The following is a 10,212-nucleotide window of genomic DNA, read 5'->3' on the forward strand; positions in this document are numbered from 1 at the left end:
AACCTCCACAAAGCCAATGGTTGTTTCAAGGAGGTGCAGAGAGGAAGAGGGAGGTTCGTTAGAGAGGTAAAGTAGAGATGTCACTTACCCCATACCCACCACTACAATTGACCACCACCATCCACCGTAGAGGTCACTGATGATATCCACATGAGAAATCAAATACAAAGCCATCATAGGTCACTGACGGAGGTTACCGAAAATGTCTGTTTCTCACTCCTGTTTTCGAGATAGATAGGCGAGGTTATCAGTGAAGCTTTCACATGTTGGCGAGGTTATCGGCGGCAATTATGGTAATAGCGAGTAACGAGGAAGACTGATGGTTTATTATCTGGTGGAAGAGTATTTTCAATGAAAGGGGATCAACGAGAGGATTAAATGCAATTAACTTAGAGGAGATAAATTGGTTAGGTAGGATCTAAGCATTTTCAACTGATTTGATATGGTCATTCATCATTTTTTGTTTATGAACATAACTAATCTTTTAGGGCTGCAATCAGGTGGTTTGGTCAGAGAATATGAACATGGGGTGGGTTCGTGGAGAGAGAGAGAGAGAGAGAGAGAGAGATCTTTTATTAATTATTAAAATAACTACTATTAGATTTAAAAAATTAAAAGAAAAATGAGAAATAAATATCCCAAGGGTATTACAGTCATTTCACTTTACCAAGGGACTAAAAACGCAACCAAACTACTTCAAAAGGACCACCAATCAAAAAAACTCATGGATTGGACTAAAACCCCAAAAAATGCATACCACATGGACCATTTTTGCAATTTTGTCTATAATATTTAAAGCTAAGTGGGTAACTCCAAAATTCCAAATTCAAAATGAAAAATACCCGAATACTACTTATTCTCCTGGCACTTTTACCTGTGCTCCAAAAAAATATAATCAAATACGACTTAGTTTTGTTGTCTCTTAAATTCCCTCTCATAGCCTGGCCGTTGTGTCAAATTCATTGACAAAATCAAACTATAGTTGACAAATTTATAATGTTAGTGGAAACACATATAGATAGCACCTAACTCGATATTATATCACAACATGGTTGTTGCTCTGCATCCCCTGTTTTAAGAAAAAACTATTAGTTTTCTAATTTCTCATTTTTTTAACAAAGTTAAAAAACAATAATGTCACTCTAGTTAAAATGATTTTATCAATGCCAATTGGAATTATCACATCCTTCCATTTCTAATCTAGTAGACATTAGTTTAATTTTTATAAGTATATATGTGAATCTATAATATGGTTAATAGTCAAGAAACTCAAGATATTCATTACCTAAATAAACAAAGAATATGTGTATGTATGCTTATTTTGTTTAATATTCCTTCTTAAAAAGTGTCCCGTCTTTGCCGCACTTGTAGCAACCTGACGATCCTGCTCTATAAGCTCCCTCATGCGACCTACCGTATTTCCTGCAGCGGCTCTGGCCTGGCTGGCCCTTCGACCTAGCGTCGGATCCCTTTGGTTTCTTCCCCGAAACCCCAATACTCTGCTTTGTCTCTGCCTTCCTCTTCCTGAGGTGCTCTAAATCAATCTCTCTCTCCCGCGCCCTGGCAATCATGGACTCCAGGGTCGGGCAATCTGAATAGCTGACATGCTCCCGGAAATCAGCCCTCAACATATCATGGTAGCGGGTCTTCCGTATCTCCTCATCCCCCGCATGCTAAGGTACCAATATGGCCCTCTCCCTGAACTTGGCGGTGATCTCCACCACTGACTCCGTAGTCTGTCTCATATTAAGAAAATCCCTCGCCAGTTGCTGAAGCTCCACAGCTGGCGCAAACTCAACCCTGAACCTGGTCACAAAGTCTGACCAAGTCATAGCCTCAATGGTTGGGGCTCCCAGCGAGTCACCGACTGACTCCCACCAATCCCTAGCTTTGTCCCTCAAACAACCCGCAGCAAAGCGGACCTTCGACCCCTCCAGGCAGAAGCTCATCAATTGTGCAGACTCAATGTATGAGATCCATCTCCTGGCAGCAATGGGGTCCTTCACCCCGTGAAAGTCTGGCGTACCACTCCCTCAGAAGTCCTTGAAGGAAAGTGTGTGCGTACTCGACTGACTAGACGCCAAATCACTCCTGAATATCCGGAGGCGATCCTCCATCAGCTTAATAATCTCCTCCTTGATCGACCCGAAAATGACCGAGGTCACCTCAAGGATACCTCTCGTGATCTCAGATGCGATGAACTCGCGTAGCCCATCATCAACCTGGTCGGATCCTGCGCCCGGGCCGGGCCCTGATCCTGCTCCATGTCGCGTAATCGTCATACTGCAACAAACACAATGATGTCAGGGTCATACATACTCTATAGATATCACACACTCTGCAATTTTCCCGGTTCTATCTCAGCCTTCCTTGATTCGAGTACGGATCCTCTGCTTCCAGTAGTACGGACCCATACTACCTTCCACATATATCCATACTTTCCTCAAGAACAGCCTTGACTTCACCAAGTCCCTTTCTACTAATACAACTCTCCATGATAATCTCATACTAGGATTAACCTAGGGCACTCCCTGACCTACTCTCCGCCATCAGCTGCACAAAGAGTCCCTACCATCCTTCCCTAAATAGTTTATGAATACTATTAAATATCCACTTGCTAGTTAGTTAAGGCTAGATAGGATCCCCATAAGCACAAAGCAAACAACATTCGTGCATTAAGTAACCAAATCAAACACAACTTAATCATGCTCTCATACTGTTGACTAACAGCTCCAACATACAACTCAATAAGCTCATACAACAGACATATAAGGCATCCTTCTAGATCCTTAGCCCTAATCTAGCATGCAGTTCAGAATCATATAACAGGCATACAAGGCATCTTCCTAGATCCTTAGCCCTAATCTAGCATGCAGTTCTCAAAATCAAATAATATAACATAACGTAACAAGTATGAGTATGTTGGCAAAAACTTACTTGAGCTCGGCCGGTCGCATGCATCACACACCTTGTTCTTTCTCAAAATTATTTAACTTAGATTTTTGAAAAATATTTTTTTGTAAAAAAAATCCTTCAAGCCCTCGATTTGAGTCCAGACACCCCCGAAGGTGTGTTCGAATCCCTCAAACCAAGGCTCTGATACCAACTTGTAACATCCCAAATTTCGAGTCCAAAAAATTCGTTTTTAATTAAGTAATTTATAAAAATCGTTTACTTAAAACATTGTCGATATCATATCCATCCATAAACCATCATAAACATATCTCAAAAACAAACATCGAACAGTAATAAAAATCAGAGTACAATCCCAGAACACTCAATGCGGAAATCATGTGTATGTGTGATACGTTGCTATGTCGCCGGCTCCTTCCCCTTAGATGAAGAGGTACCTGAAACCAAAACTGAAACTGTAAGCACAAAGTTTAGTAAGTTCCCCCATTATCTTTTATTTTGGTAAGGATAATCATCCAATATCAATAAGATTCGCAATTTATCAATAAAAAACGATTTGGCAATTATCCCACAACAAAATAGGCATGAAATCCCGAGAATCCCTCTTTCTGACAGCATGACTCGCCGAGTTCATCCTACTCGACGAGTTCACTTTGGGACTCGAAGAGTTTGTCAGTCAGAGGAGAAAAAAAACGATTTTCTAAGAATGAATGAAACACAAAGCATCAATACAATAGAAACCAATCAAGTCTCTGATACCACTGATGAGTTTCGTCCATAAGAACATCTTATGTGCTCATGTAAACCCTAATGCTTGGATCTAGGTTTCTCTATTGTACATGCATTCATCCAAGACTTAAAACCCTAGATCTAGCATGTGATAATCAATATTAACATAAGAATAATGTTTAGATCTTATCTTGATTGTTATGTAGCAATAACAATATCAAATCCTCCTTGTAATGGCTTCAGAAAGCTTAGAGTCACAAGTGTCACTCCTCTAATGGCTTACAAACACCAAGAGTAAGATGATGAAGAAGGAGAAGATGAGAGGCACCCAAAACCGTCTAGAAACCCTAAGGAATCAGTTAGCCATGTTTTGGTGCCCTAGGGGTCCTTAAATATGCGAGGCTATTAGGGTTATCTAACAAGGAAACCCTAATTTGACTGCTTAGGCCCTAAGCAGCCCATGGACTCCCTCCTTAAAGGCCTTGGACGATTTCTAATGGGTTTCCCCATAGAATTCGTCGACTCCATCCTCTATGGAGTCCATTAGCCCAATATTCAACTATCACACAATTGACAGTTCTAGTCCCTTAAGTTTAATTAATATCTTTTAGCCACAAAATTAATTCTTAATTAATTATTGACTAATATTAATTAAACAATATGATTTCTCCTTTAATATATTATTCTCATAATATATTAATAAATCATAATTAATCATCTCTCTCCATAATTCATCCTATCAAGTTGCTTTGGTGAAAGCAACCCAAAAGGACCATGCACCATTGGGTCAACTACATACCAAAATAGTTATGGACTTAGACACTAATCCAACAGTCTCCCACTTGGATAAGTCTAATAACTATTCTGCTTATGACTTCAGATCCTGATCCGCAATCGTAGCTTTTAAAAGCCGATGTCAACTCTGATCCTATCAGAAGCGTGTCCTTTAGATAAGGGATCATACATTCCCCCATTCTAGATATCGTATAGACGTGAGACATGATTGAAATCATTCTCTCAGTCTATGTGTTGTTTCCCGATTTCCGATTTATAACGATTGACAACAGACTACAGTTGCACACATCAACTTAGTCACGGCTTGGCCAAGCGCTTAGCTGTCATCACTCAATCATCGAGGTCCCCACAGATATCACTTTTATCCCACTTTGGGTAAAAGGAACAGATAAACTTCGACTCAATGCTCTCTTTCACTCACTTACCGAATCACACACAACAATATGTTTTATAACACCAAGTTACTGGTGCGTTTACATATTATCAATGTGTAACCGACTCGCAAGATACAACTCACACATCTCGGTTTCAAGAATATAAGATATTACCGTCTCACCAATCACTTGTGATAAAATCCATGAAGCGATCCAAGTGAGCGTGTGTTTAATCCAATGCTCAAATCATATTCATAAGCACTTATGAACATTGCAGCAAACATTTGCTATGTCTAATACACTTTAGGCAATCTACAAACCAATTCATGACAATCTTCTTTCATACCTACTCCCAAAGTATGAACGACCGTGGAACGTTCGAATAATCTTATTATTCAGGAAGTCAAAACATGCAAAGTGAAACACAAGAATAATACTAATCCTATATGGCCCCAAACTTTTGAGTATAAATAAAACACCTTTTATTTAATCACCATATTAATTACTCATTATTTGTTATTTCGGGGAATCAACTTCTTACTTGAATTATAACAACAACTGTCCTATGCTCTTAGCATGCACACTATGTTTACTTATGGTCCTTACTTTGTGAAATAGTATAATTGAATAACATTTTCAATCACACTCATTTATCAATTCCTAATCCATTAGTGTAATAATACAAAATTCTCGCCACTACTAGAATATGTTAGATTCTAACATTTTATGAAACAGTCATTTTCGTAATGTCATGGCACAAAAGTCACCAAGACTCGACCAATGAAATTACAAAATACTCTATTGGAGATTGTTACAAGTCAATTCCATAGTCATGAAGTCTCATATTCAAAGTACATTCCTTTGAACATCCTTCTTGCATAAAAGTTTCTAATCTAGACATTTATTCTCGATATCCAACTCCCAATATGGAAACATTTCCATATATTCCATATGACAACCCATTCTAAATAGAATCTTATCTATTCATAATAATGTCAATATGGTCCATCCATGACTATACTTTCAACTGTCCACAAGCGACCAACCCTTGGCGAACCTTAGATTCACCTTGGCAGTTGTTTAATTATTTTAGCCAAAACCGGTTCTATTTCCTTTTTCACTCTAAATGCCCTAGGCATCTGGAAAATTTTAGAATGGTCGAATATTACAACATATACAATCGATCCTATACCCAAAACATATGGGATACGATTCGCAGTGAAAACGTGATACTTTACCAGTTTCTTGCCATAATATTTTTGTTAGCTGTGTTCTCAAAATTCGAACTATGAAGAGGGATGCCGTAATCATAATCGTATTTTGAGAATGCAAATAATAAATATACCCTTGACTAAATACAATTAAATTTCTCAATCTAAGCTTTTAGATTGGAAACGAAGTATAACATTCCTCCCTTAATTATAACAAAAATAACTTTTCTACCCCTGCACTTTGCAAAGTGAAACTTTTGTTTTTCTATAATTAATATTGCCAAATTAAATAATAATCATGCTCCCACTAACATGATGATTATATCCATTCCAGCATAACACTTATGCTCCCACTAGCTCTGACACGTATTTAGAAACCATCTAAACTTCTAGAAAACAATACTTATTGACTTCAAAAGTTTATTGTTTCTAATACGATATGCTTTGATAAGCCTTTATCTAAGCTTCTCAACCTTATACACCTTCCCTTGGATAGCTCACATGTGTGTCTAAACTAATTCAGAACTTATATTACTAAGTCCCAAATTTTCAGACTAATTTCCAAATCTCACAATTCAAACTATGAAGAGGGATGCCGTAATCATAATTGAATTTGAGAATGCAATTTACATAATCGCTATCTTCTTAAAATATCTCTTAGTGAAAGCATTTTCTCACAATCATTTTCATGAAGGAGAGAAACCTTATGACACTTAGATTTTACGGTGCATGTGTTCCTATCCATGTGAATTTGTCATAAGCATAATCATAAGATAATGTTTGTGATGAATTCAAACTCTTATGGACAGAACTTGTTCATTCTTAATTTCTTGCCATCAAGGGTCCCACCATTGCTTCCAAGTTATTTAGCAACTCACCTATGCCAGTCAATATACTTCCATTGAACAAGGTGTTTGCCTTATGCAGTCTATTGAGAACTCGTAGAACTCATATGCATAATCACTCAACTGGATTGGCACAGAAATAAAATTTTGTCAACACGATAGGTTACAAACCTCGAGTCGTGTGCTAGTGTCTAATAGATTTACTTCTTGATTTGTTCTTGAAACTTTTCAAGACCTTTAGACTCCCACCGGCCTCTTGACATATTAGATTCTCTTATCAAGAAACGTTTCTTGATAAACAAATATCCAAGAGTTAATGTGTGTCTATAACAAGACAAAACATTACACATATTTGGTCTTAGTTGGTTTTTGTCTTCTCCAAGACATCACAACTTACCAATTTCAAATGTGCAAGAGTAGGAAAAACAATTTTCTACTTCAAATTTGATGAGTGTGTGTCACTCAATTCACAATCTTGGAGTACGATTCTAAGACTTGATTTTGGAACGAAGTATGACTCATCCTTTTGATTTAACCATTTCAACAATTTCCAATTCCTCTTCTTAGCCATACTAGTGCACTAAGATGTCCTTAGAGGATCAATTGTGATATGGTTCTTAATCATTAAGATGATCATAAAATCCGATACAAAAGTACTCTCCCTTCTTCTTAGATTGGAGAAACTTTTATCTTTTTGCCTAATTGATTCTTCTTATTCGTTCTGCCATTCATTGAAACGTTTTCAATAATTCAGAATTCCACTTAATCTTGTAAGCATAACCACATTTACTAGACTTATGACGAATAGTTTTATTGTTATTTGTGGTGCACTTGACTAGTGCACAACATTGTGTTCTATTTCTTTAGTCCTTTACTTGAATCACATACTTGTGTGATCAAGGAATTAATCTTAATTTCATAAGTATCAAGATTTCCATACATCACATGATTCAAATCATATGATTCCAAGTTTTTGTCCAATTGAAACTTAGGTGATGGGAATCCTTCCTTACTTAGAAAATTTTGTCACTAACATAAATAACATAACTAAGAATCACATCCATTTATAGAAATACACAAACATCAATTTTTTTCACAACGATTTCATTGCAAGGATATATATAAATAAGACAAATCAAAATTTTATTTTATTCATAAAAGCAGTGGAAAACATGTCCTTACAATGCAAAATCACCTGAAAAACTATGTAATCAAATATTCCTAGCAAATCTATCATAACTTTCTAAGCTCAAAATCTGATCTTCGAATCCATGTGATCATGATCCATTTCCTCATGATCAGACTCATCTTGCTTTTCCATCAAGCTTCCTCTCTTTTCTCTGATCCTGCAAAACATTTAAATGTAATCTTATCATATTATGTATTAAGAATCAATGAATATGAACTTAATGGAGTTAGATAGTGGATTTTACCCGAAGTAGAGCCATACGTCTTGAGTCTCCCATCTCTTAGATCTCTCAGGTAGACATGGCAATTTCGTCTCAAATGCCCCTTCTCTTGGCAATAAAAGCAAATTGACTCTTTTGGAACAGTACACATAACTACTTCAGACTTTGCCTTTCTCTTATGATCAAACTTCTCGACCATGACATGCCTTTCGTTGCCATTGCCTATATCCATAGAGGTCTGGAAGGCAGGTTCACCAATCAACTTTGCTTTTCCAATGCACTAAATCATCGTTGATTCAACAACAATAAGCAAATAGGTGAGATCGATGAGGGTCACGTCGTGTTCTATCATATAGTACTCTCTTACGAACTCACTATATGAGTCAGGAAGCGACTGAAGAACCCAGTTAACAACCAACTCCTCACAGACAACGGATCCCAACATTCTTAACCTGTCAATGTGTGACTTCATCTCTAAGACGTGTGCACACACTGACTTTCCTTCTTCATGTTTACTTGCCAAAAGGGCTTGAGTGAGTTTGAACTTTTCAATCCTTTGAACTTGTGTGTTAGGGAGAACAATAGGAGGAGGTGGAGGAAGTGAAGCATGATCTCATGTTCCTCGATCGAATCATGGAATATCATTTTCATATGGAAAGCTTGTTCCACGGGATTTGGGAAGACCATAGTTGTCATACTTTGACATCTACAAAACGGGAGAAAAAACAAGTTAGTTGATTGATTGAGTCCTTAATAAATCACCCAAATGAGATATTAAGGCTAGGACCCAACACAATATTCCACAACTTGGGAGAGGGATGTCGTAACCCAAATTGCAGAACATTTGAAGGTGAGTGTGTAACAGCTCAATTTTCAAATAAATTTTTCATTTAAAACAAAGCATCATTATTCGACAAAAGGGTTTATTCTAAATTTATTTCAAAAGTATAAATAATAAATCTTCAGGATCTTCAACAGCGGCAGTGTGTACGTGTCACGCCGGCGCCTTCCCACGGTCATCACTAGTACCTGAAAGAAAACACATAACCACAACTAGTAAGCATAAATGCTTAGTGAGTTCCCCAGTATACGACTTACCCACGTACGCCTTCCGGCCCGGACCTTTCAGTCCATATAACATTGCCTTCCGGCCCATAATATAATCGCCTTCCGGCCCATAACGTATCGCCTTCCGGCCCGTACTAGATTGCCTTCCGGCCCATAGTGTTTTGCCTTCCGGTCCATGATAGTATAAAACATAACACATGTAACATAATACACATAACACATAAATCATATATCATACCGTCCTTTCTATCACATAGCGTCTCGCCTTCCGGCCCGTATAAGCATACATCACATATAAGCACACATCACATATAAAGCATCTACCTCTCTAGACATAGCATGAATATAACACATACGACCTTCCGGTCTCATAGTCAAACCCTTCCGGGTACAGTATAGTGAGAAGACTCACCTCGTAGTATGCAAGCTATAAACCCTTCGAGCTACCCGCACTCGATCCGCTAATCCGCAGGTTCCCTATAATACCACATACCTTTATTAATGATCTTATCAAACAAAACAACTGACCCTACTAAGTCATATACAGGTAAACGGTCAACCTTGACCGGACTCGTCGAGTCTAAAGGGTAACTCGACGAGTATAGACACCCTGACACTACTCGCCGAGTCTGAAGAACGACTCGACGAGTTCCTGTAGATCTTCAAGCTACTCGCCGAGTCTGAAGAACAACTCGACGAGTTCCAACAGGTCTTCAAGCTACTCGCCGAGTCTGAAGAACAACTCGGCGAGTCCTAGTGAATCTTCAAGCTACTCGCCGAGTCTGATCATTGGACTCGGCGAGTCCTCGCCATGCAGCCAATCCGCTGCCTCCTGTATTTCGCATAATTCCGAGATATATAGATATGG

Source organism: Lactuca serriola, chromosome 4 (assembly GCF_051521515.1).
Source record: "Lactuca serriola cultivar US96UC23 chromosome 4, Lser_US96UC23_V15, whole genome shotgun sequence".
NCBI classification, from domain to species: domain Eukaryota; kingdom Viridiplantae; phylum Streptophyta; class Magnoliopsida; order Asterales; family Asteraceae; genus Lactuca; species Lactuca serriola.